Here is a 22019-nt window from a genome sequence, read left to right on the forward strand (position 1 = left end):
AAGGAAACCATAATGAACCGTGAAGTTGTATGGTGCTTATCTGATAGCAGCCAGGCTGGTATCAGATAAGCGGGATGAAAGGACACTGAACTGATTACAATCTAGACAGTGAGAGTCTTGTAGTGAGGGGCTCCTTGAGACAGAAGGATCTTCTGTAGAGGAATACAGCTAGCTTGTGCAAACTTTGTAGGAAGGACTTGAGGGAATAAATACTCTGACCTCACTGTCCACTTTCTTTAATCCCCTGACAAATCCATCTGGAAAGCAGAGGACCTGGGAACCCATATTGTATCCCATTCAGAACAGCCTCCAGGAGCACAGGGCAGAATGGAGAAGGGTGAAGGTGGTTTTGGAGGGACAAATAAAGCTATCCAACACAAAAGCACCAGGCATGCCCATTCCAGAGAAAGGGACCAGAGCAAATTCAGGGAGTTGTGAAATGTCCTGATGACTTTGGACTGACAAATGTGACCTGAAACAGGAGAAAGATCAGATCAGGAAGAGGGAGCTGAGGGCAGAGAAGTAGGTAGGGGCCAGGCTATGGGAGGCTACCTGAGTCTTTTGTAAAATTGTCCTATCGACCCTGCCAGTTTATGCCCACCATGCCAAGTTGTGCTAAAGAGCTTGGATTCCACCCTGAAGGTAGTGTGGACACAAAGATAACTTTTTAGCTAGGCATGTGCATTGTGGGCCAGGTGGTTACACAGTGAAGGGTGGATTGGAAGGGGCATGGTTTAGAGTCCAGCTCTGCCTACTGCCTTAGGACTTTGCACTTAACCTCTCTGGATCCTAGTTCCTGGCTCGTGAAACACAGATGACAACTCCTGCTGGCTGGCATGGGGATTAGATGGGATTTATAAAATGCCAAACACTCAACATACATGTGGGGTTATTTGTACACAGATCAACAATTGCTTTTGATGGGGAATTCAAAAACTCTGGGCACTCCCCACCCAAGTGCCAGGCATTGTGCTTGAATGCTTTACATTTGATATTCCATTCAGTCCATGCAACAGCTTTTGAGATAGCTATTATCTCAATTTACAGAACAGGAAACAAAGGCTTATTTTTATTACCTATTATGAAAGGGTGACTCTGTAGGCTCAGACTCAGACCACGCCACACCGGTTGCAGTCAAGAGATCTTTATTGGAGGAATCCGAGGGAGAGCCGAAGCGGAAGAAGAAAGAGAGCGAGGGCTCTGCAGCCTCGTCTTTTATGCCTAGGGACGTTACGTGGGGGTCGCTGGTTGGCTGAGGGGCTGGGTCTAGGCTGAGGTGGGAAGGCGTGACCTCTGATTGGCTCCTTTTGGCGGGCCTGTGCTGGGGAGGAAGAAGAACCCGGAACCAGCGCCATTAGGGTGCTCTTGTTACCTAACATTCCTCCCTTTTTTGTTTTTTAAGAAGTGGGGAGGTGGGTGTCGCTGTTCGTCTGGCTACTTCCTGCTGAACGGGGGCGTCGTGGGGAAGGGATATTGGAGGACTGTAGGGGAAGAGCAACAGCAGGAGGCCAAAGAAGACGGCGCTGAAGGTGAACACTTCCCGGGGTGTGAAGTCTAAAATGTCCCTTGTAAGTAGAGGTCATCTATGGACATGAGCCATCCGTATGGCAGGGAAGGATCTGCTATGAGCCACATATCTTCTTGGCGGGCCTGGAGGAAATCTAAGAAATTACAGGTCCTGGAGGTGGAGGCCATAGGTACGGGAGTCCTGGTAGTCTTCCTCAGTTGCTAGGAGTTGGTTGTGCCTAATGAGAAGCTGGTTAAAAGTCTAGTTAGATAAGGAGGAGATTCGTTGTTGTATGAACTTTATTAGGCAAGGGAGGAGAATACACAAGGCCGCTATGCCTAAGAGGGTTCCGAGAAACCGTAGGACCCAAGCTAAAAGAGGCATTTTTAGAGTGTCCCAGAAGGAACGAGAATCTGAGATGCGTTGTCTGATTTCAGAAGCCTTGTCCTGTATACGCTGGGCAGCATCTCACACTATTCCTGACTGATTAGTGTAAAAACAACACTCTTCCCCTAAGAAGATGCAGAGTCCTCCTTTTTCAGCAGTGAGGAGGTCTAGGCCTCAGGCGGTTTTGGAGAGTCACTGCTGCTGAAGAGTCTATTTGAGATTGTAAAGTAAGAATAGATTTTGTTATTTCCTGTAAACTGTCTGAGAAATCTTTTGAGAGTGTGTGGTAGTAGGATAATGACGTGGATAAGCCAGCTATTCCAGTTCCTGTGGCAGTGGCCATTCCTAACCCTATAAGTAGTTGTACGGCTCTCCGCTGACGGACTTCAGCTTTGAGGGGTACTGATAAGCTTTGAGGGGTACTGATAAGGTCTGATTCCCTGGGGCAATGTCAATGTGGGGGCTTAGAAAGACTAAGGTGCAGGTGCCTGTCCAGTTAGTGGGGAGGCAGATATAGGTTGACATTCCACATAAAGAAGACTATGCCTTGGCTGGGTAGACAGAACTCGTTATGTATGTTAAAAAGGTGTGTGAGTTTGTTGTTTTCATTTTCCCATACTCCTAGAGTATTTGCTAAGGTAGCTCCAGTGAGCAGCTGGAAAGGGATGTTGGGAGCAAACTGAGTGGCTCCCTGTGTTTTATTTTCCCATTGGAGGAAAAAACGTTTTGTATCTACTAGGAGCCATTCGAGAGAGCGATTGAAAGAGGGGATGAGAAGGCACTCACTAGTGGTGGGGGCGCTGCTGCAGGGAGTCCAGGGGTGAATTGTCATGCAGGGAGTATGTCTGCCATTACAGAACCTGGATTGTTTGTTGAGTAGGGAGGAGGTGATGATTTTGGGGGGCCCAGAGACGCAGACAGGCTGGTTGAATGGAGCTGTTTGGGTGACTTGAAAGCTAGCATGATCCATTGGGGCTTGAAGTTGTAAGGTGTAATTACACTGATGTGGTGGTAGGTGCCCTAGAGGCAGGCCAGATGACAGGTTGCATTGTATGCATAAAGGGGCTTGGAAAGTTAAAATAGTATTTGTGGTTACAGGGCCGTGTACGGGCTTTTTATTGTTTGTGTAACGGGTGATGTTGGAAATGTAAGAAAGCAAAAGTTGGGTTGCACGTCATATCATGGTATTTTTGGTCGTATCAGAGATGGGGAAGTCGGCTAATGACTGCATGTTTAGAAGTTGGAAAGGGTCTTTTCCTTCATAACGAGGGTGGTAGGTCAAGTTGGTGAAAACCTAGTTTTTTGCGGGAATGGGAGTGGCAACATAGCCAGAGGTTGATAGAGAGATACACAGCCAACAGTCACTTGCCAGGGAAGGATTGGACTGGTTTAACAGAGTGTGAGTTAAGTTGAGAGTCTTGTAGAGGTAATTAGGAGCTAGTGGAAGGGGAGAGGTGGTTGTATGAGGTGTTGAAGGAAGTAGGAGGGACACATAGGCAAAGAGTAAAAAGGAAGGTAAAGAGGGTGCTCTGGAAAACGAGACCATTTTATCTAGTATGAGTTCTTTCACTTATCTTTTTAAGGAGGAAACGGTCGTTCCTCAGGATTAGTGGTAGGAGCCTTTTAGTCTGGGATGTTTCTTTCTGAAATAGGAGGTGCAAGTCCTCTAATTGTTCACAGGTGTCTTGGGATTCCTGAGCTGATGATCCCCGACTATGGGAGGGCCAGAGGTGGAGACAGCGCCCCAATACTCCTGCAGAACCGAGAAAGTAGCTCCGGTATTAAGGACTAAAATGACGAGATGCCCATCCACTGTAAGAGGCACCCTGGGCTCCTGCGTGGTGATGGTGTGTGTCGGGGAAGAGGTCCCAGGGCCCCGTCAGTCGTAGGCCGCTAACCCAATGAGATCGGCTTCAGGACGGGGGTCTGGCCCAGCTCCCCCGAGGGAGCTGGGGCAGTCGGTCGCCCAGTGGCCGGATTGTTGGCACTTGGGGCATGGTCTTTTGGGTGGCCTGGGATTAGGACACTCATGAGCCCAACGACCTTCGTTCCCACATTTAAAGCAGGGTCCAGGGGTTTGGGGTGAGTGGTGGACATAGAGGCATGGCGTCTGATAGGCTGGGTTGAGGCCTTGAAGGCCTGAGCCAACATCTGGCACTTTTGCCTCCTTGCCTGCTTGTCATGGTTGTGGTAGACTTTGAATACGGTGGCGAGGATCTCGGTCTGCGGGGTAAAGGGACCTCTGTCTAGCTTTTTTAGTTTGGCCTGAATGTCTGGGAAGCTTTGTGCGAAGAAATGGGACATGAGAAGTTGCCTGCCATCGGGGGCTTCGGGTTCGGGGACTGCCTGCGCCCCGACGGGTAGGGCTGGGGTTGTTTTGTGAACCTGATCTGCATAAGTACGGGCCTGCTCCTAGACTGGTCTGCGCTTCCTGAGAAGGAGGGGGTTAGAGAAATTCTGATGTAAGAGGTGGAGTTAGAAGTGTATGAGCCTAAGCGTTGACAAGACAGTCACAGAGAAGGGAACGTGGACAGGAACAATATATTTTGTTTGCGTAACTTCTGTAAGAGGGGCGAGGACGGAAAGGTGTGATGTGGAACGAGAGGTGGGAGGGCTGAGCGGCGGAGGGGAGGGAGCTGGAGGGGTTGTGGAGGAAGGGGAAAGGAGAGAGAGGTTGGGGGAAGTGGTAAAGGGCGGGGCTGCCGCTGGCCGGGCGGCGGCCGGAGGGTGGGGCTGAGGGTGGTGATATGGAGTTAAGATTGGGGGAAGGTGAGGGCAGCGATAACGATGTTGAGGGTTATACGGGGCTGTGGGCATAGGGGATCTCTTCCCATTCTCCTGTTCACTCACAATATTTAGAGGCCTATAAATGGGCCATTTATTTTGGTTGTTTAAGGGGTTGTGAATTTGATTAAGCGTTTAGGTTTGAGGTCGGCGGCAAGGCCTAGGGTAGCCAGATTGTCTAGAAGGCATTTTAGGGGAGAGTCAGCCGGCAGGGATGCGGAGCCTCCCATAGTGGGAGAAGAGGCAGTGATGGCTAAGAGGGCGTCCCCTAATTAGCCGAACACTGTAACCAGGTTCAGAGCCTTCGGTTGGTCGTCACCAAGGCGAAGGGACTGAAGGGCCAACAGGATGGCCGAAGGACTGTGAGCCACCTGGTACCAGGAATTTGTATGTAGCCAACAGTATGGCGCGGGGCGGAGGCTCAGGCCGGAGGGGCAAGGGGGAGAGGGAGAAAACTCCATTCCCTGCGTGTCGAGGAGGGGAAGCGAATGATAGGGGCCTACCACTGCCGTAGGGGCGGCGGGCGAAATGTGTTTGTCACGGGAGTGGCTACGGTCTGGTGATTTGCCCGAGAGGTAGGCCCAGGAGGGGAAAACTTACCAAGATGAGGCCAGTGGTGGGCGAAGAGCTCGGCGAACAGGAAAATGGGCGAAGACTGACCGGGGCCTGGTCTGAGTCTGAGAGGGATTGGGGTCCCACCAAAGGCGGGGAGTCCCAATCTGAGTCACGGCACCAATGAAAGGGTGACTCTGTAGGCTCAGACTCAGACCACGCCACACCGGTTGCAGTCAAGAGATCTTTATTGGAGGAGTCTGAGGGAGAGCCGAAGCGGAAGAAGAAAGAGAGCGAGGGCTCTGCAGCCTCCGTCTTTTATGCCTAGGGACATTACGTGAGGGTCGCTGGTTGGCTGAGGGGCTGGGTCTAGGCTGAGGCGGGAAGGCGTGACCTCTGATTGTCTCCTTTTGGCGGGCCTGTGTTGGGGAGGAAGAAGAACCCGGAACCAGCGCCATTAGGGTGCTCTTGTTACCTAACATATTATGTGCCATACACTGTGCCTGGGGACGACTAAGGTGAGTAAGACATGGTCCTGGCCTTTAAGAAATCCTAATTATGGATGCTAAGGTCATTTAGATTGATGCTCCTCAAATTATAATGTGCATATGCATTGCTCGCCTGGCATCTTGTTAAAATGCAGATTCCGACTCACTAGCACTAGGCTCTGGCTGGAGGTTCTGCATTCCTAGCCCTCTCCCAGATGATGCTGATACAGCTTGTCCATAGACCACACTTTGAGAAGCAGAGTTTAGAAGGTCAGATTAAACACACACACACACACACACACACACACACACACACACGTTTCTATCAGTACTTGCAGCTATGATAAAATGAAGCAAAGGGAAGATTTTTTTTTTTTTTTTTTTTTTTTTTTACAATTTCAACCTTAGGAAATGGGGTATAGAAGGGAAACACCATGCACTTGAGTATTTGGCTGAATAGCAGTTACTAAGGCAGGGCTTTCTGCTCCAGAGTCTAAACCTTCCTCAGTTTGGGCTGAGCACGATATTGTTTTTCTGCCCCTTGGATATATCCCATTATGAGCTTTGATCAAAGCAAACCTTTCCCTTTGAGGCTTAGGGCACATGTTAATGGCTTTGTTATTCGCATGTATCTGCATATATTTGCAAAGCAATTCAGCTTCCTCTGAGAGGGAGGAGGGATACAGGGGCTGGTGGCTGAGCCCAGGGTTTAAGCATTTGTGTAATAGTTGGTCCTTAGCATCTCAAAGGAAATCTGGCAGCTGAGAGCTGAAGCCATCCTGGCGATGGAAGAAACTAAGAGCTGAGTTTCCAGCTGCTTCTCTGGTTAAACGTTCATGCCTGTTCACTGAAGATTCTTATTTCAGGTCCTGCCTCTCTTTTTTCCCATCCATTTTACCTATTGCTGCCCAAGCATCTTCTTAAAGATTTCTCTGAACAGATCACTTTCCCACTCAAAGACTTTCCACAGTTCTCCTTCATCTACTGAAGAAAGCAAATCTTAACATTCAAAACTCTCCCCACATAACCCGGTCCCAGTGCATTACTTCAGCCTTGCCTCCGTGCTTCCTTTCAGCCTCCCTGCTTCCCTTCCGTCTCCATACTCTGGCCAAATTGAAGCATTTTTTTGTTCTGTAAGCCGTATACATTTTCACATTCAGGACTTAGCTCATGTCATTAGCTCATGTATCAATTTGTAATACCCTCTCTCCACTTCGTTCACTGATGCCCAAATTCTGCTGAACCTTCAAAACCCAGCTCAAATCCCCCTCCATCCAGGAAGACATCTTTGAACTTCCTACCTGGAGAAGTTCTTCCTGCTTAGGAACTCTCTTAGCATTTTATCCACACCTTTCTTATTGCGTAAAGTCCTTCATTTGTTTATGTATTAGGACTGTCACCATTTATTGCATGTCTTGAAGGCCGTCCATGCCTAGTCATAGGTATATACAGTAAGTGGTTCATACATTTTTGAATGATTGTATGTATGAATGAAAGGCTGATGTCTGCTGACCTGTGATTGTGAGGCAGCCTATTTCTCTATGTGTTCACTCTTTCAATACGTTTTTATTGAGCTCCTGCTCTCTTGCAGGCACAAGGTTCTGGCAGTGCAAAGGTGAATAGAGGAAAACCCGGGCCCCGCCCCAGGGGCTTTTCTGAGGATGGGGCCATCTCATGTTCTTTGTGTAGTTAAGTTGGCTACACTCCAACTAGTTGCTTAATAATAAATGATTTGAAAAATCTGAAAACATCTGATATTTTTACAGATCAGTGACCTGCTAGATGAACAGGCTAAATCTTGTTTAATCTGTGGCTCTGTTCATCAAAGCACTCTTTTGAGTATGGAGCTTGATAGCAAATTGGATTGTACTTTCATTGTACTGTTTGCCTCCTCACCTTAAAAATAATAGTATATGCTTGTTGTGGAAACCTTGGAAATAAAAAATAAATACAAATTACTCAAAATTTCCCAAAGAAGAAATCAATCATTGTTAATGTTTAGCACGTTTCTTTTCAGTATTTTTGTTTCTTTGCATGTTTTTAGTAATATACACACAGTTTGATTCATACTTTTATTATTATTTTTTTTTTTAGAGATGGAGTCTCACTCTGTCACCCAGGCTGGAGTGCAGTGGTGCGATCTCGGCTCACTGCACCCTCTGCCTCCCAGGTTCAAGCAGTTCTCCCTGCCTCAGCCTCCCAAGTAGCTGGGATTACAGGCACCTGCCACCACACCTGGCTAATTTTTGTATTTTTAGTAGAGATGAGGTTTTACCTTGTTGGTCAGGTTGGTCTCGAACTCCTGGACTCAAGTGATCTGCCTGTCTCAGCCTCCCAAAGTGCCAGGATTACAGGCATGAGCCACTGCGCCTGGACGAGTCATACTTTTTGTATCCTGTGTTTATTTTTTTTTTTTACTAAGATTACACTTTGGCTATTTTCCAGTATTATAAAACATTATTTAAAATAATTGTTATTTACACTTACTGTTTTATTGTATGGCTATAGCATAATATTTAAAGCAAATACCCATTATTTATTAAAGCTAAAATTGGGAAATAGCTACACTATGAACAACTTTATGCATCAATATTTTTCCTCGTCTGATCATTTTATTAGCATTCTTGAAGTGTCATTAGTGAGTTAAAGTCTATGAACGTTTTTAAGTCCTTTCTGTCTTTACTGATTCTTTTTATCAGAGATGGTTAATTCTTCAAATTCTATGTTGGATGAGTCTGGCCTCTTTTGTAATTAACATGGTGCCTGTGGGCTCCCAGCCCCCTCCCCTTTTAAGGCACAGCTATAACTTCAAGATTGTTTTTGAGACAACACCCCTGTTCATCAATATCCGCACTGCTGGCTAATGCTGCTGTGTTGATTTTTTGTGGCCCTGGGTGGCAGATTTTGTAACAGCAACTGTAAGTGGACTTGACATCAGAAGCATTTTTTTAGTGCATCCAACCTGCATTTTGATCTTTTAACTAAAATATACTCTAAGTACTTCTTTTGCTCTCAGAACCCTAGAAGAGCAATCCCACAGAGACTGCATTGAATTAGCTTGAATCACTAGCTTGTCGTTGCTTGCTGGGATAAGGGCTACCCAGACACGAACCTCTCAAGGTCTGATTCTTAACTTGGTCTCTTTCTACTGTGGGAGAATCAGGGAGTTCATTATAGTTGGCCTTAGTGTTAGATAGTATAACCTCACTGTAATTGAACCTTCTTACAACAACCCTTTATGTTTGTATGATGCTCTGTGGTTTAAAAGCACCTTCAAGGTGCTCAATTTGATCCTCACCATCTTTCTGTGAGGTAGCCATTCATACCACTTCTGTTTCCTAGGATAACCAGGACATGGGGGGTACTGTGTTAATAATAGAAATAACATGGGTCTTTGGATGGTGACATATCTACCCAGTTTCAACTCAACCACTGTGCAGTTGTATGACATAAATTATTTCAGCCTCAGATTCCTCGTCTATGAAGAGAATACTACAGTTGATTCTTATTATTTGCAGATTCCACATTTGCAAATTTGACTACTCACTAAAATTTATTTGTAACCCCAAAATCAATACTCATAGTCATTTTGTGGTCATCAACAGACATACACAAAATGGCAAAAAATTTGAGTCACCTGACATGCGTGTTCTCAGCTGAGGTTGTACAAAGTGATCTTCTCTGCCTTCTTGTTTGAGCCCTCTTACTATGAACAAGCATCCTTTTCATGGTCACAGGTTTAGCATTTTTTTGTGATTTTTGTTGTTAATTTCACTGTTTAATATGGCCGCTAGACATAGTACTGAAGCTGCCTGGTGTTCCTAAGACAAGACACTCCCATTTGTCATAAAACACAATGGGGTATGCTTTATGGAGAAAATACATAAGTTAGATAAGCTTCATTCAGGCACGAGTTATAGTGCTGCTGTCTATTAGTTCAATGTTAATGAATCAACAAAATATATGAAGTAAGATGTCTTTAAACAGAAACACATAAAACAAGGTTACATATTGATCAGTTGATAAAAATGTTTTGACCAGAGCCTTGCAGGAATGTGACCCTGTGTTTCCCCTAGGATCAATGGTTCGGTATTTGTGAAACTTTATAGAACATAGCTACTGCAGATAATAATCAACTGTACCTATCTTGTAGGATAGCTGCGTATATTCAGTGAGGATGTGCATAAAATACCTAATGTGTTGGTTTTCTATGATGGGAATTATATTCTACAGTTAAGGAAACAGAAGCTCAGAGAAATGAGCTACCTTATTTAAATTTACTAGACCAGAAAATGGCCTGAGTTAGTAGCATATAAACTTAGACTTGTGTGAATCTAAACCTAGCAGTCCTCAAAGCATGCAGGCTATATCTAGGAGGAATTCCACATAGGGGAATTAAATGTTTAATTCTTTCTGCATTTGCTCCTTATTTCTATGTTTCATCTATATGGCTGAATTCTGGAAAACCTATTTAAACACCCATTATTATGATTTTTGTGTCAGGCCCAGTGCTAACCTCAGGCCATCTGGTATCTTTTTTTCATTGTGCAATGATCCTGTAAGGTAGAAATTATTATTGTTGCCATTTTAGAGACTCTGAGAAGTTAAATAAATAGCTCAAAGTCACACAAATTGGAAGAAGAACAAAGCAGGCAACCCAGGTCTTTCTGGCTCTAGAGCCTCTTTTCTCAACCCTAATATCAAAGAGCCCCAAACTTTTGAGAATTTCATAGACTAGTAAAATAACCAACACCCCAAAATTGTGCAGAAGGACAGAAAGTATGTCAACTTTTATTTATCTAGGTGAGGATACTAAAGAAACAAGTCAGCCACTGACTATCATTATTATGTTATAAAGAAAATTAACTTTAATATTATAAAAGTGTGAAGAACTTAACCTCAGATTTTAAAAAATCCAATCAAGGCTGGGCATGCTCATGCCTGTAATCCCTGCACTTTGGGAGGCTGAGGCAAGAGATCCCTTGAATCCAGGAGTTTGAGACCAGCCTGGTCAATAAAGTGAGACCCTGTCTCTATATACATTTAAAAAATCCAATCCACTTGCTTTTATAAAAACCTCACAACATTGTTTTTCTTTTTCACATTTCTCCTGGAACAGGACTGTCTTTGTCATAGACATCATGGTCTTTGGCAACCCCAGCTCTGTACTTTATTATAAGTTATTTCCACTGATCTGGGCCTGAGCCTTGTCATAGGGCAGTGGTTTCTATCTAATGGTATTTAAGATCACTTTTCAAAATTCCAAGGGTGGTTTTAGAGTTTCCAGGCCTGGGCCAAGATTTGGTCCATTTGTCCTTCTACCACAGAGTCAAAGAGAAGATTAGTCTCATGTGCAATAGCTGTCAGGTCAACTGCCCCTGGTCTGTCAGGCTTGCCCTGGACAGGTGCAGGCACCTGGCAAATTGACCTCCAGAAAAAGGATGAACGCTTAGTGGTGACAAATGAGTTGCTTTAACTGTTGGGAAACAGAGCACATACACAAATCTCCCATGGATCCATATTCCTTAAGGGACTGCATCAGGGAAAGGAGCAACCCATGAAAGACAAAGGCATAACTCTGGCTTTTTCTTCCTCTGAGATGGATGCCCTTCAGAAATGGAAATGGCCCACAAGATAAGTTAGCTTGAGGATTTTTCCACCTTTCTTTGCACCCATAAATCAGGAGTCTTCTATTTCTAGGACTATACTCACTTGGTTAAACATTAATAAAATAATAAGGGAGCACCAATAACAAGTATAGCTTATTCAGTGGTTTATATGATGCATCCTGATGATGTACTAAGTTCTTAGCATAGTTAATCCCCATAACAGCCTTATGAGATTGATACCATCACCATCCTCACTCAGGGATGAGAAAATGGAGATACTGAAGTCTTAATATTGTGACCCTCTTATCATTAATAAGTAGGAGAGATGGAAATGGAGTCTAGATTGAAACCTCTTGCTTCTAAACAATGCGCTGTGCTGCTCAGCCTACACTCTATGCCTTCTTGCGATATTCTTTCCATGTTTGCAACCAAATGTCCAACTTTTAAATTTTTTCCTCTTGGTAACTGTGTAGGAAATATCAGCCTAGATCAATTCATTGAATGCATATGAACCTTACTGTGTGTCAGATTCAGAGCTCTGGGTACACGCACTTGCAGCATGTAGCTTGATTTTTGAGAAGTCCCTATTCTTGAGGGAGACAAGCACACAAATGGCTATGATATAAAGCAATATATTAGAGAGCTATTAGAGAAGTTGCATGAGTAAAATGCCATTTTAGTTAAAACTTGAAGGATGAATGTTTGGGGTGACAGGGCCCTCCAGTTGGAGGTGAGAACAAGAACAATGCACAGGATCAGAAACTAGAACAAGCGCTCACTGGGGAGTTGGATTTAGGATGTATGCAAATGACTGTGATGAGAGATGAGGCTGGAGACTTATCCAGGGGTCATAGTTTAGAGGGACTTGGATGCTATCTTAAGGAAATTGGATGTTATTGATAGTTAACAGGGGGACCCCAACAACAGAGGAGGAGTATGATCAGGGTTGAATTCAAAATAACTTTAAATTTATGATTAAAGGCTATATATATATAATATTATATTTATAGCTCATCTACATTTAATAGGAGACAAGAGAAAGAAATAAAATCTATGAAAGGCTATATATATATAATATTATATTTATAGCTCATCTACATTTAATAGGAGACAAGAGAAAGAAACAAAATCTATGAAGCTGAAGTGATGAAAGTTTAGACATCAGACAGATCTTTGGTTTCTAGTTTTCTCAACCAAACCACTTAGTTGGGTGGTTCCTAAACATGGCTAATGAGTTGAATTACTAGGAAACCTGTTAAAATCCAGATTTCCAGGTTCTGCCATCTTGAGGTACTGATTTAGAAGATCTAATCTCTCAGGGCTGAGAATTGATGTTTTTAAAGCTGGCCAGCTGATTCTAATGACCACGAAAACACTTCCAGCAACATAAGATATTGTATTTAGAGAGTTATTTCTGAAGCCTCCCCAAAGAATGTTTATGTTGCTAGAGATGTGTAAGGGGTTCTCCAGAGAAACAGAAACAGTAGGGTGTGTGTGTGTGTGTGTGTGTGTGTGTGTGTGTGTGTGTGTGTGTGTGAAAGAGAGAAAAAGGGAGTGAGGGAAGGAAGGAGGAAGGAAGGGGGAGAGAGAGAAGGACAAATAGATAGATGGAGAGATAGGTGGAGAGATAGATGGTAGATAGATTTGTTATAAGGAATTGACTCATGCAATTATGGAGGCTGACAAGTCCCAAGATCTGAGGCAGCAGGTTGGGTACCCAAGATAGCTGCTGGTTTAGTTCCAGTTTGAGTCCAAAGATAGAAATAAAAAATGATGCCTCAGGTGAAGGCAGTGAGGCAGAAAGAAATTCCTACTTACTCAGCCTTTTTGTTCTGTTCAGGTCTTCAACTGATTGGATGAGGCCCACACACATTAGAAAAGGCAATTACTGTCTACCAATTCAAATGTTAATTTCATTCAGAAACACCCTCACGGACACACCCAGAATAATGTTTGACCAAATGTTTGGGCACCTTGTGGCCAAGTTGACACATAAAATTAACCATCACAAGATACCAGGACTTCATTATAACAGCATAATCCTTATGATAACAATGGTGATAAGAATCATCATTATCTGTATCACTGTAGCCCATGACACAGTGGGTGTATAGAATGTTTGCAACTGAATGAGAGAAGCATGTTATCATAGTTGTATTTTACTAAGTATTTTTCTTATCTGTTGTCTTATTTTATGCACATAATAACTCTGCTAAGCATTTGAAATAGATTTTATTATCTTTCATTTTTGAGATGGGTTGTTCAAGCTGCAAAGAGGTAAGCTAATTGTCTAAAGACACAGTGTAAACGACTCAGGCCAACTCAAACCCCGAGCTTCTTTTGTGATCTTTCCACCGTATGGCATTAGTTCATTGCATATTAATTACTGGCAAAGATACACAGGCCTTTATGTTGGCCTCTCCTGACCATCAGCAATTTTCTGATCTTATGACTGTATCTATTGCTATATCTAAATGTAGGAGAGGGACAAATTAACAAGTGAAAATCAAGAGCTATGTTTGTACTTAATGCTGCTAACAGGCAACATAATTACAAGAGAGCTGAGAGTGTTGCTTGACAAACAAATTAATAAAAAACTCTCATGCCACTCTCAAGGATAAATTACACAGCAGAAAGCAAGAAGAGGCTGGGTTTGACAGCTGTGAGATAACAACCTTGAAATATGTCTACATTATGTGATGGGGCTTTGGAGGTCCAGCTTTTGGACTTAGAGGCTGTGCTAATGAAGTGCCTTAATGTTCACATTTTTGCAGGATCCATCTAGATTTCTTTTAGGACCACGTTTACCACCACTGGGAAAACTGCTTAGGTAGATGCTGGGTCCAAGGCAATTTATGTGTTTGATATGGTTAAACAAAATTGTCCAATAAGTCAGAAGTCATTAGATTAATATATAGTTGTTTATCTCACAACATTTTAAAATAAACTTGTAGGAAGAGACTTAACATAAATTATTCTTATACTTCTATTATGCTTCCTAGTTCATTCATTTGACAATTATTTATTGGGTGGTAATCTTTGCTAAGAACTAGACTTGCAGAGACAAACCGTAGTTCTTGCCTTCTAGTACCTCACCATTTTATACCGTGGTTCCCACCTCTGTCTGCATATTAGATTACTGAAGAGAATTTAAAAATACCAATATCCACACCCCACCCCAGAGAACCTGATTCTTCTGATCTGGAATGCAGCCAGCCACTAGTAGTTTTTTAAAAGCTTTCCCGGTGATTTTAACACAGAGTCCCTGATCTGGTTGAAGAGACAATTATACAACCAGACATAATGCATTATTTTAAGTATAAGAAGAGGGATGTATGTTTCTGGCTGTGGGCTGGGGGGTGATAAAGATTTCCAGAGAGGCTCTGGAAAGGCCTGACTAGAGCTGTTATTTTATATTTGGGGGTATTGGAGAGGTCTATTTTAAATTTTTTGTAAGATTTTATTGCATTATTTGAGCTGCATCTTAGAGCATGGTAGATGAGCACAGAAGGGCAAAGAATGCCATGCAAAAGGTACAACATGTGTAAGGGCACTTGGGGAAAGGATCTCAGTGTCTTCAGAGAATTTTCAAGTTGTTTAGTTGGACTGAAATGTTGAGTATGTGAATTATCATTAATCCTTCACACTATGTTTATTGAGGATCTATTCCATGTGAGGCATTGTGTTCAGTGCTCTTAGGGATTAAAAAAGTAAGACAAAAGGGATCTTACTCCCAACAAACTCATAGGCTATTCAGAAAAATAAATAATGAATGATGATGGTATTGGTGGTGGTGATGATGATGAAGGTAATACAGTAACTGGAACTTAAAATTAAAACTTTGACTAGATACGAAGATGTAATAGAAATGAAATTCTGAAGTGCAGTGCCAAATTATATTATGTAGTTTAGAGGAAATACTCATAAATATGAAAACATATAAAGGATAAGGATTTTGCTTTTACCGTAATTGATTTTATTTTAAGGAGACAGCAGGAAATTAAGAAGTAAATGTGTTTTAAACATACCATGAGTCATGCCTTTCAGTCCACTGGTATCAATAGTGATAATAATAATAGGCAAACTCCAGGGAATTTAGAGGTCATTTAGTCCCATCCTCTACTGAAGTGCACAGTGGAAAAGGGACTTGCCTGAAGTTCCTGGAGGCAAATCTGTACTCAAACTCAGGTCTACTCTGCCAAAGCAAGACGCAACCTTCTCACTTGAATTTCCACAGGGACCAATGATCAGATTTGAACTTACCTTCCTGAGGCCTCACTTGAATCTCTTTGGCATCCCCACAGCATTGCCTTTGAATTTCTGTCTTGCATACTGAGAGTTAAGGAGGAGCTTCTGATACCTGTCAGTTGTCATTTCACCAGCGCACGAAGCTTGGAGGTCAGCTTGGTGCAATGGTTTGGCACTTAATGTCTTGGAAAACCCTGGAATAATGCTTTGGGGAAAAGTTAAGAGCAGGCAGATTCTCAAGGCACCTGGTGCTTTGAGGTTAGAGGCTTGGCTTCTGAGGAAGGGTTTTATTAAGGGGTCTGCCCATGGGATCTGTCTAGGTTCCTCAGGGAGGGCAGCTAATAACCTAAATTCTCTATCAAGATGAGGTCTTCTGCCAAATCCTTAGAAGCCATCCTTCCCAGATGGTCAGGAATAGCTTTATAGGAGGAAAAAGATAGATTAAACCACCTACTCTGTCTCTGGTTCCCAACCCCCTGCTGCTTCGGAACACAATGGCAGCCTCTCATCACATTGGTACCACCTCAACTTAATTGGATGCTTCCTATCACTTGGGATTGATCCAGATCATTCCTGGTTGCCCTTTCAGGCCCACTGCTTCAGACTCATTTTACCTAATTTTCTAATCTTTCCCCTATACCACATCTACACTTACCTCCAGGCTTCCATTCTCTTGGGCCAGTTCTGCTCTGACAATACAAGCTGCCCTCTTGTCACCATCATCTGCCTTGGTCTTTGGGGGCCATATTCCATACTTGCCTCATTTTTCCAGCTGTAGGTACTCATATGCTCACAGTCCTCTTATTTTTCCATGTAAGCAATTGGTCCACCATCTATTCTTATTAGTAGGAATTCCCTTATTTTCTTTTGGAAACATCCCTTTCTGGAGTTTTATTTGGAATATCTGGAGCTCTATCCAGGCTTTACCATTTGCTAGCCATGTGAATTTGGGCAAATTATTTAATCTTTAATCTTCAGCTTCCTCATCCATAAAATAGTGGTAATGAAGTAATTACCTTATACAGTTATTATTAAGAATTAAATGAGTCAATCTATAATAAGCATTTAGAATATTGATGGCACATACTAAATGGTGATTTAGGTCATACACACATGCCCAGCTTTTATGCCCAGTGCATGACGCCCACTCTAGGAAGACAAGGCCTGGAGGGACTTCCAGTGTCCACCCCATGCTGGGTTCAAACCAGTCTTTTCTCTAAGCCCCTGAGCTATGGATTTGCACTCAAGTCAGGTCACTAGTTCAAATTTTCCCTTTTCCTATGGTGACTTCACTTCTGCAACACTTGCTTTCATTGGTTGACATAATTTGAGAACTAGCAGGGTCCAGGTCTTTTATTTTCTTTTTGGGTGCAGGGCACAGGGTCTCACTCCAATGCCCAGATTGGAGTGCAGGAGGGCAGTGGCACGATTTCTGCTCACTGAAACCTCCGCCTCCTGGGTTCAAGTGATTGTCCTGCCTCAGCCTCCCAAGTAGCTGGGATTACAGTTGTGCGCCACCACCCCTGGCTAATTTTTGTATTTTTAGGAGAGATGGGGTTTCACTATGTTGGCCAGGCTGGTCTCAAACTCCTGACCTCAAGTAATCCGCCCACTTCAGCCCCCAAAATGTTGGGATTACAGGCATGAGCCACTGTGCCTGGCTGGTCTTTTCTTCCTAAGAGGCTACTTGATCCTAGGCAGTTTTACACAACTTCTCACTGGGCGTCAGCTCTGCGTATCGGGCCACCTTGGGAGAGGAAGACTTTTTTTTACAGAGCCTGGTATACCTCTTTTTCTGAGAGGAACCATTCACAGAAGTCCTGATCTAAGTTGAAGTTGTCCATTTGTTGGAGAAATAGCTGGAATTTACCTTGGTTAGATATGAATAATGATGAATTCATTCCATGAAGCATTCTGTTACACAAAGTTTCTTGTGAAGTATCTCTGTCTTCAGCTTATTGTTTAGTGAGGAAGCTCAAAAATAGATTCTAAGCTCCTTACAGGAATTCTAGAGATAATGGCTGTTAAAAAGGAAGAAGAAAAAGTTATTTTAGGGTATTGGTGGCCATAGCTTTATGTATTTAAGCACTTCAGGTATTTAAGCACTTCTTTGAACACATGAAGTAAAAAGAAGAGAGCTCATTATTAAGCGAAGTAACCTAGCTTAATGTTGCCTGGGATTACAGGCGGACATTTCCTATGCCATTGAATTAAATTTCATGTTCCTCATGCTAATGCATGGGTAGAATTATACAGAAGTCTTAGTGCAGAATAATAATTCTGTGGTTCTAGTGGGTCATCAAAAGATTGAAACACTGGTAGTAGTTGAGGGAAATAGGTTATGGACTCCTAAATTTCAGAGAGATGTTATTCTTCTTGAAAGAAAAATAATTTCAGGAAACATTAAAAAGAAATAAAAAGAACATATTTTGCAGCTTCTCTGGGAGGATTAATGATTTTGCTTCTTATTACTCTACTCACAGTGACTTAAGGTAATAGAATTACTTGATTCTCAGAATAGAAGGGATTACAAAGGTTACCCAGTCCGACCACTTTGACTCTATTCCCAGCATGATGATCCCTCTTAAAGCATTCCTACCTAATTACTACTTGCTTAGTCCCACTGAGAGGGAGCTCTCTGCTTAGAATATTTCAGAAGTAATACAGTAAGAAAAATGTTGGTCTGAGTATCAGACAGACCTGGTTTGAAACTGACCTCACTAGTTTCATGATACTGAGCAAGTCACATCCTGTTGGGTCTCAGATTTCTCATCTATAAAATGAGGAAAGCAATGCCTTTTTCATGGTGCAGTTAGAAATGTGAAATAGGATAACATAAGAAACATCTCTAGGATAGTGTCTAGCTTATTATAGGTACTCAATAAATAGTAATTCATAGTATGTAGGCAATAATTGTTAGTTTATTCTCTTCTTTCTTTGCTAAATATTTCCTGGCTTCTGAGGTTGAAAAATGGATCACATTATTAATGAGGTAAAAGTTATTAATAAGGCTATAAACACGAAAGCACAATTGTATTCCTTTTATATTTTCTAAATTTAATACCTAATGTTATAGCTTTGAAGTCATAGCATTTGTTCCAGCAGTGAATTGGGCCTCTATAGCTGGCCAAACGAACTTTTCCATAATTTAAAAATAAATAAAATATGAATTGCTCTGGTAGTCTGAATCACCCTTCATTTATTGGCCATCAGAATGAACTGAACCATTTTAGCATTTCAGAATTTTAGAGTTGGGAGTCATCTTAGAGATCATCATATCTGGGCCATTCATTTTATAAATGAGGAAACTGAGGCCCAGAGAGATTGATTATCTCAAGGTCACGCAGCCAGCCTATGGTGGAGCTGAGATTTAAATTTAGGTCTCCTAACTCTAAGTCTCATGGTGTATCCTTTGTATCACATTGCCTTTCCTGAGAATGATAATATTTTCACATGTCACCTTAATGCTCCTGCAGATTTCCAAGGCAGTAGTCATACAACTGGAATTCTTTTTCCTTTTTTATGCATCATCTCTTATCTTGAATCTTACCCATAGGAGTTTTGTAACAACATACTTCTTTGAGTTTTTCAGGGAAGACTTGGAAGGGCCTGGAGGAAAGAGAAATGTCAGTGTGGATTAGGAAACATGAAGTGATTGTGAAAACAATTAACACCTTTTGATTCCAGAAAAGTGGTTAATAAGAATTTATGTAAACATTTGTTAAATAAATCCCTGGTTCTGGAAATTTCAGTTTAGCTTGTCCCCAACCCTTTTCTTGCCAGATGTGTCTCTAAGGTTCCAGCCTCTGAACCAATGCCCATTCTGAGTCCCTGGCTCCAGAGGCCAGTGGTTTTATACTAAAGCCATTGGTTGAAAACGACATCCTTGAAGGGTAAGAAAAGTGGCCCAAAGCCTACTACATACAGCATGGGGAGGGAGCCAAAGGTTGTGGGAGGGCCTAGGAGGTAGGGTTTGTTATTAGGCAACCAGGCCCAAGGTTTGAAAACTCAGAGCTCTCTAAGACCTGGGGACATTAGGACAGGTTAAATCCAGAGATTCTGGCAGCTGGGGAGTAGCCCCAGCTACTGAAGGAAAGACAAAATGATAGAAGGTAGGAAGGAGGTAGGAAGAAGAAGGAGATAGTAGGGAAGCAAGGAGAGAAGTAAGGGCAGGGTACAGACAGGGAGAGACAGAGAGAGACACAGATAGAAGCAGAGAGAGTGAGGGAACATGAGTGTTGCCTTGGTGTATAAAAGCACTTAGAATGTAGTAAAAAGCACAAGCATCGTGATCAGAAAGTCTTACTTTTGAATTCTATTTACTTTATAGCTGTCAATTGGTGAACCGTGGTTTTATTGTCTGAAAATGGCTTAATAATGTGTTATTATTAAGATGAAAGGTTAAAGAGAAATTAAATAAGTTACATTAAAGTGCCAAGCACAGTGCTGGGCTGCAGCCTCAAGGAGGGCTGGGACTCCTGAGCTACTAAGAGCTCAACAAACCTCCGTCTTCCAGCCCCACCTAGAGGGGCTACCATGAGCTCACGCGCCTCCAGTTGGGAGCTTGTCATTACAGCAACCACAGCAGGGAGGAGGGCTGCCACTCACTGAGCACTGCTCAGGTCCCCACAATTCCCTTGCTTCTCCAAAAACCTCATTGTCTTCTACCCCCAGGGTAGCCCTAGGAAGTAGGTAGGTAGCATATTTCCAGCTTCAAGGTGAGGCAGGGTCAAAGGGAGTTTGGGTGACTTGCCCAAGGTGGCAGCAGAATTTGAACCCAGATCTGTCCAGCCCTAGGGTTGTGTTCCTTCAACCATCCTCTCACTTCCAAATTAACAATGTGAGAGGAAGATGACAGGGCAGAGGCAGCTGGAGCATTTCAGCTCTGCTTGGGTCATATTTACCTGACCACGCATGATTTTGGAAAGAGTATCTTGCTGAGGACCCCCACTGCCTACCTCCTAGCACTTGGATTTTTTTTGTTCTCTGTGAGAAAGCCCTGCCTGGGCACAGGTGGTGGTCCTAATTGACAGAGAACAGAGAGGGACTGATTTTGAACATGAGATGTTTTAATAACCTGTGCCTAAGTTTGTCATGGGCTTTTTGCCAAAGTGAGATCCAGGTGTCATCCTGTGAACTGATTGATCTAGTATTCCCAAAGTGACAACGTGGTCCAGAAAGCCAACCCTATGCAAGGATGAACCATCAGTGGACTAGAGGTAATGAGGAGAACCTGGGCTTTCATGTGAGGACAGATATGCCTCCCATTATGGTGCTGCCCCCACTGTGCCGCCATGACCATGGGCAAGAGATTCAACTTTTCTTCACCTCAGTTTCTTTATCTATGAATAACAGAGAATAATACGTGCACTCAGATTTGTCCTGAAGATCAGAGCCCTCGCTGTAAAGTGCGTAGTATAGAGGCTGGCAAGTAGGAGGTTTTAATAATGGTTTTAATAATGTTATCTATTGTACGTCAAGGATCCTATCTTAAGCTTGGAGAGGGTGGTAGCTGCATCTGCATTGTTCATTGTTATAAACTATTTTGGCTTTGCACCTGGTACATAGTACATAGCTTATTATAGATGGAGAATGGAGAAATATTTTATAGCTGGATTGGCAGAACATAGTGGCTGGCTGACTAATGACAATAGAGGCAATTAAGGTCATTCAGGGCTTTTTAGTTTGAGCAGCTGAAGGTGATGGTGGCATTTGCTAAGTGGGAAGTTCAAGGGGAGGGGCAGACCTAGGGATAGGTATGGGGAAGATGAGATCAGTTTTGAATATGTTGAGTTTGAAGTACCTGTAGGATATCAAGGAGGATTTGACTAGCAGGCACAAAATATGTGTATCTGGGGTTCAGCAGGGAGAATAGTTGTTCATACAGACTCAGTTTTGGGAATCATCCTCATGTCACTTAACATGCCTTGGGCTGCAAGTATCAAGACACACTGACTCAGGATTACTTAAATGGGAAATTGGCAAACAGTCCGTAGATGACATCCAGCCCACTGTCTGCTTTTGTAAACATGTTTTATTGGAATATGGCCATGCCCATTCATTATGTAATGTCTGTAGCTGTTTTCATGTCCAAGGGCAGAATGGTTGGTTCGGAGACTGTGTGACTAGCAAAGCCTAAAATACTTACTTTTTGGCCCTTTGCAGAAAAAAAATATGTACTGACCCCCAATTTACACAACAAATAACTACATTATCTCATTAAATAAGATCAGAGGCCAGGTTGGTTATTTGGTTTAGGAACGTGATGGGGACTCAGCTCTTTCCGTTTTATTGGACTCTAGCATCTTCAGTATCTCAACTACCCCCCCAGGCTGTTTGTGTCCCTTCATCACTGCAAAATGACAGCAGAAGTTCTTTGCAGTTCATCTGGAAATGACATACCCTGATGCAGAGAAAGGGCCATGTCTCTTTCTTGTGTCCTCC

General features: G+C 42.9%; 1 protein-coding gene across 3 annotated transcripts in view; it reads left to right on the forward strand.

Annotated features, from left to right (window-relative positions):
- The first annotated feature begins 5588 nt into the window (after nucleotides 1–5588).
- Nucleotides 5589–22019, forward strand: part of DAB1 (DAB adaptor protein 1) — a 1047542-nt gene continuing 1031111 nt past the window's right edge. Inside the window, exon 1 of one of the 3 annotated variants that reach the window (XM_063613881.1) lies at nucleotides 5589–5748. The gene's annotated coding sequence lies outside the window, so the exon portion shown is untranslated. The remainder of the gene's footprint in view (nucleotides 5749–22019) is intronic. The other 2 variants (XM_063613879.1, XM_063613880.1) reach the window with 2 other exon arrangements.

The sequence above is a fragment of the Symphalangus syndactylus genome, chromosome 19, assembly GCF_028878055.3.
Source record: "Symphalangus syndactylus isolate Jambi chromosome 19, NHGRI_mSymSyn1-v2.1_pri, whole genome shotgun sequence".
In the NCBI taxonomy this organism is placed as follows: domain Eukaryota; kingdom Metazoa; phylum Chordata; class Mammalia; order Primates; family Hylobatidae; genus Symphalangus; species Symphalangus syndactylus.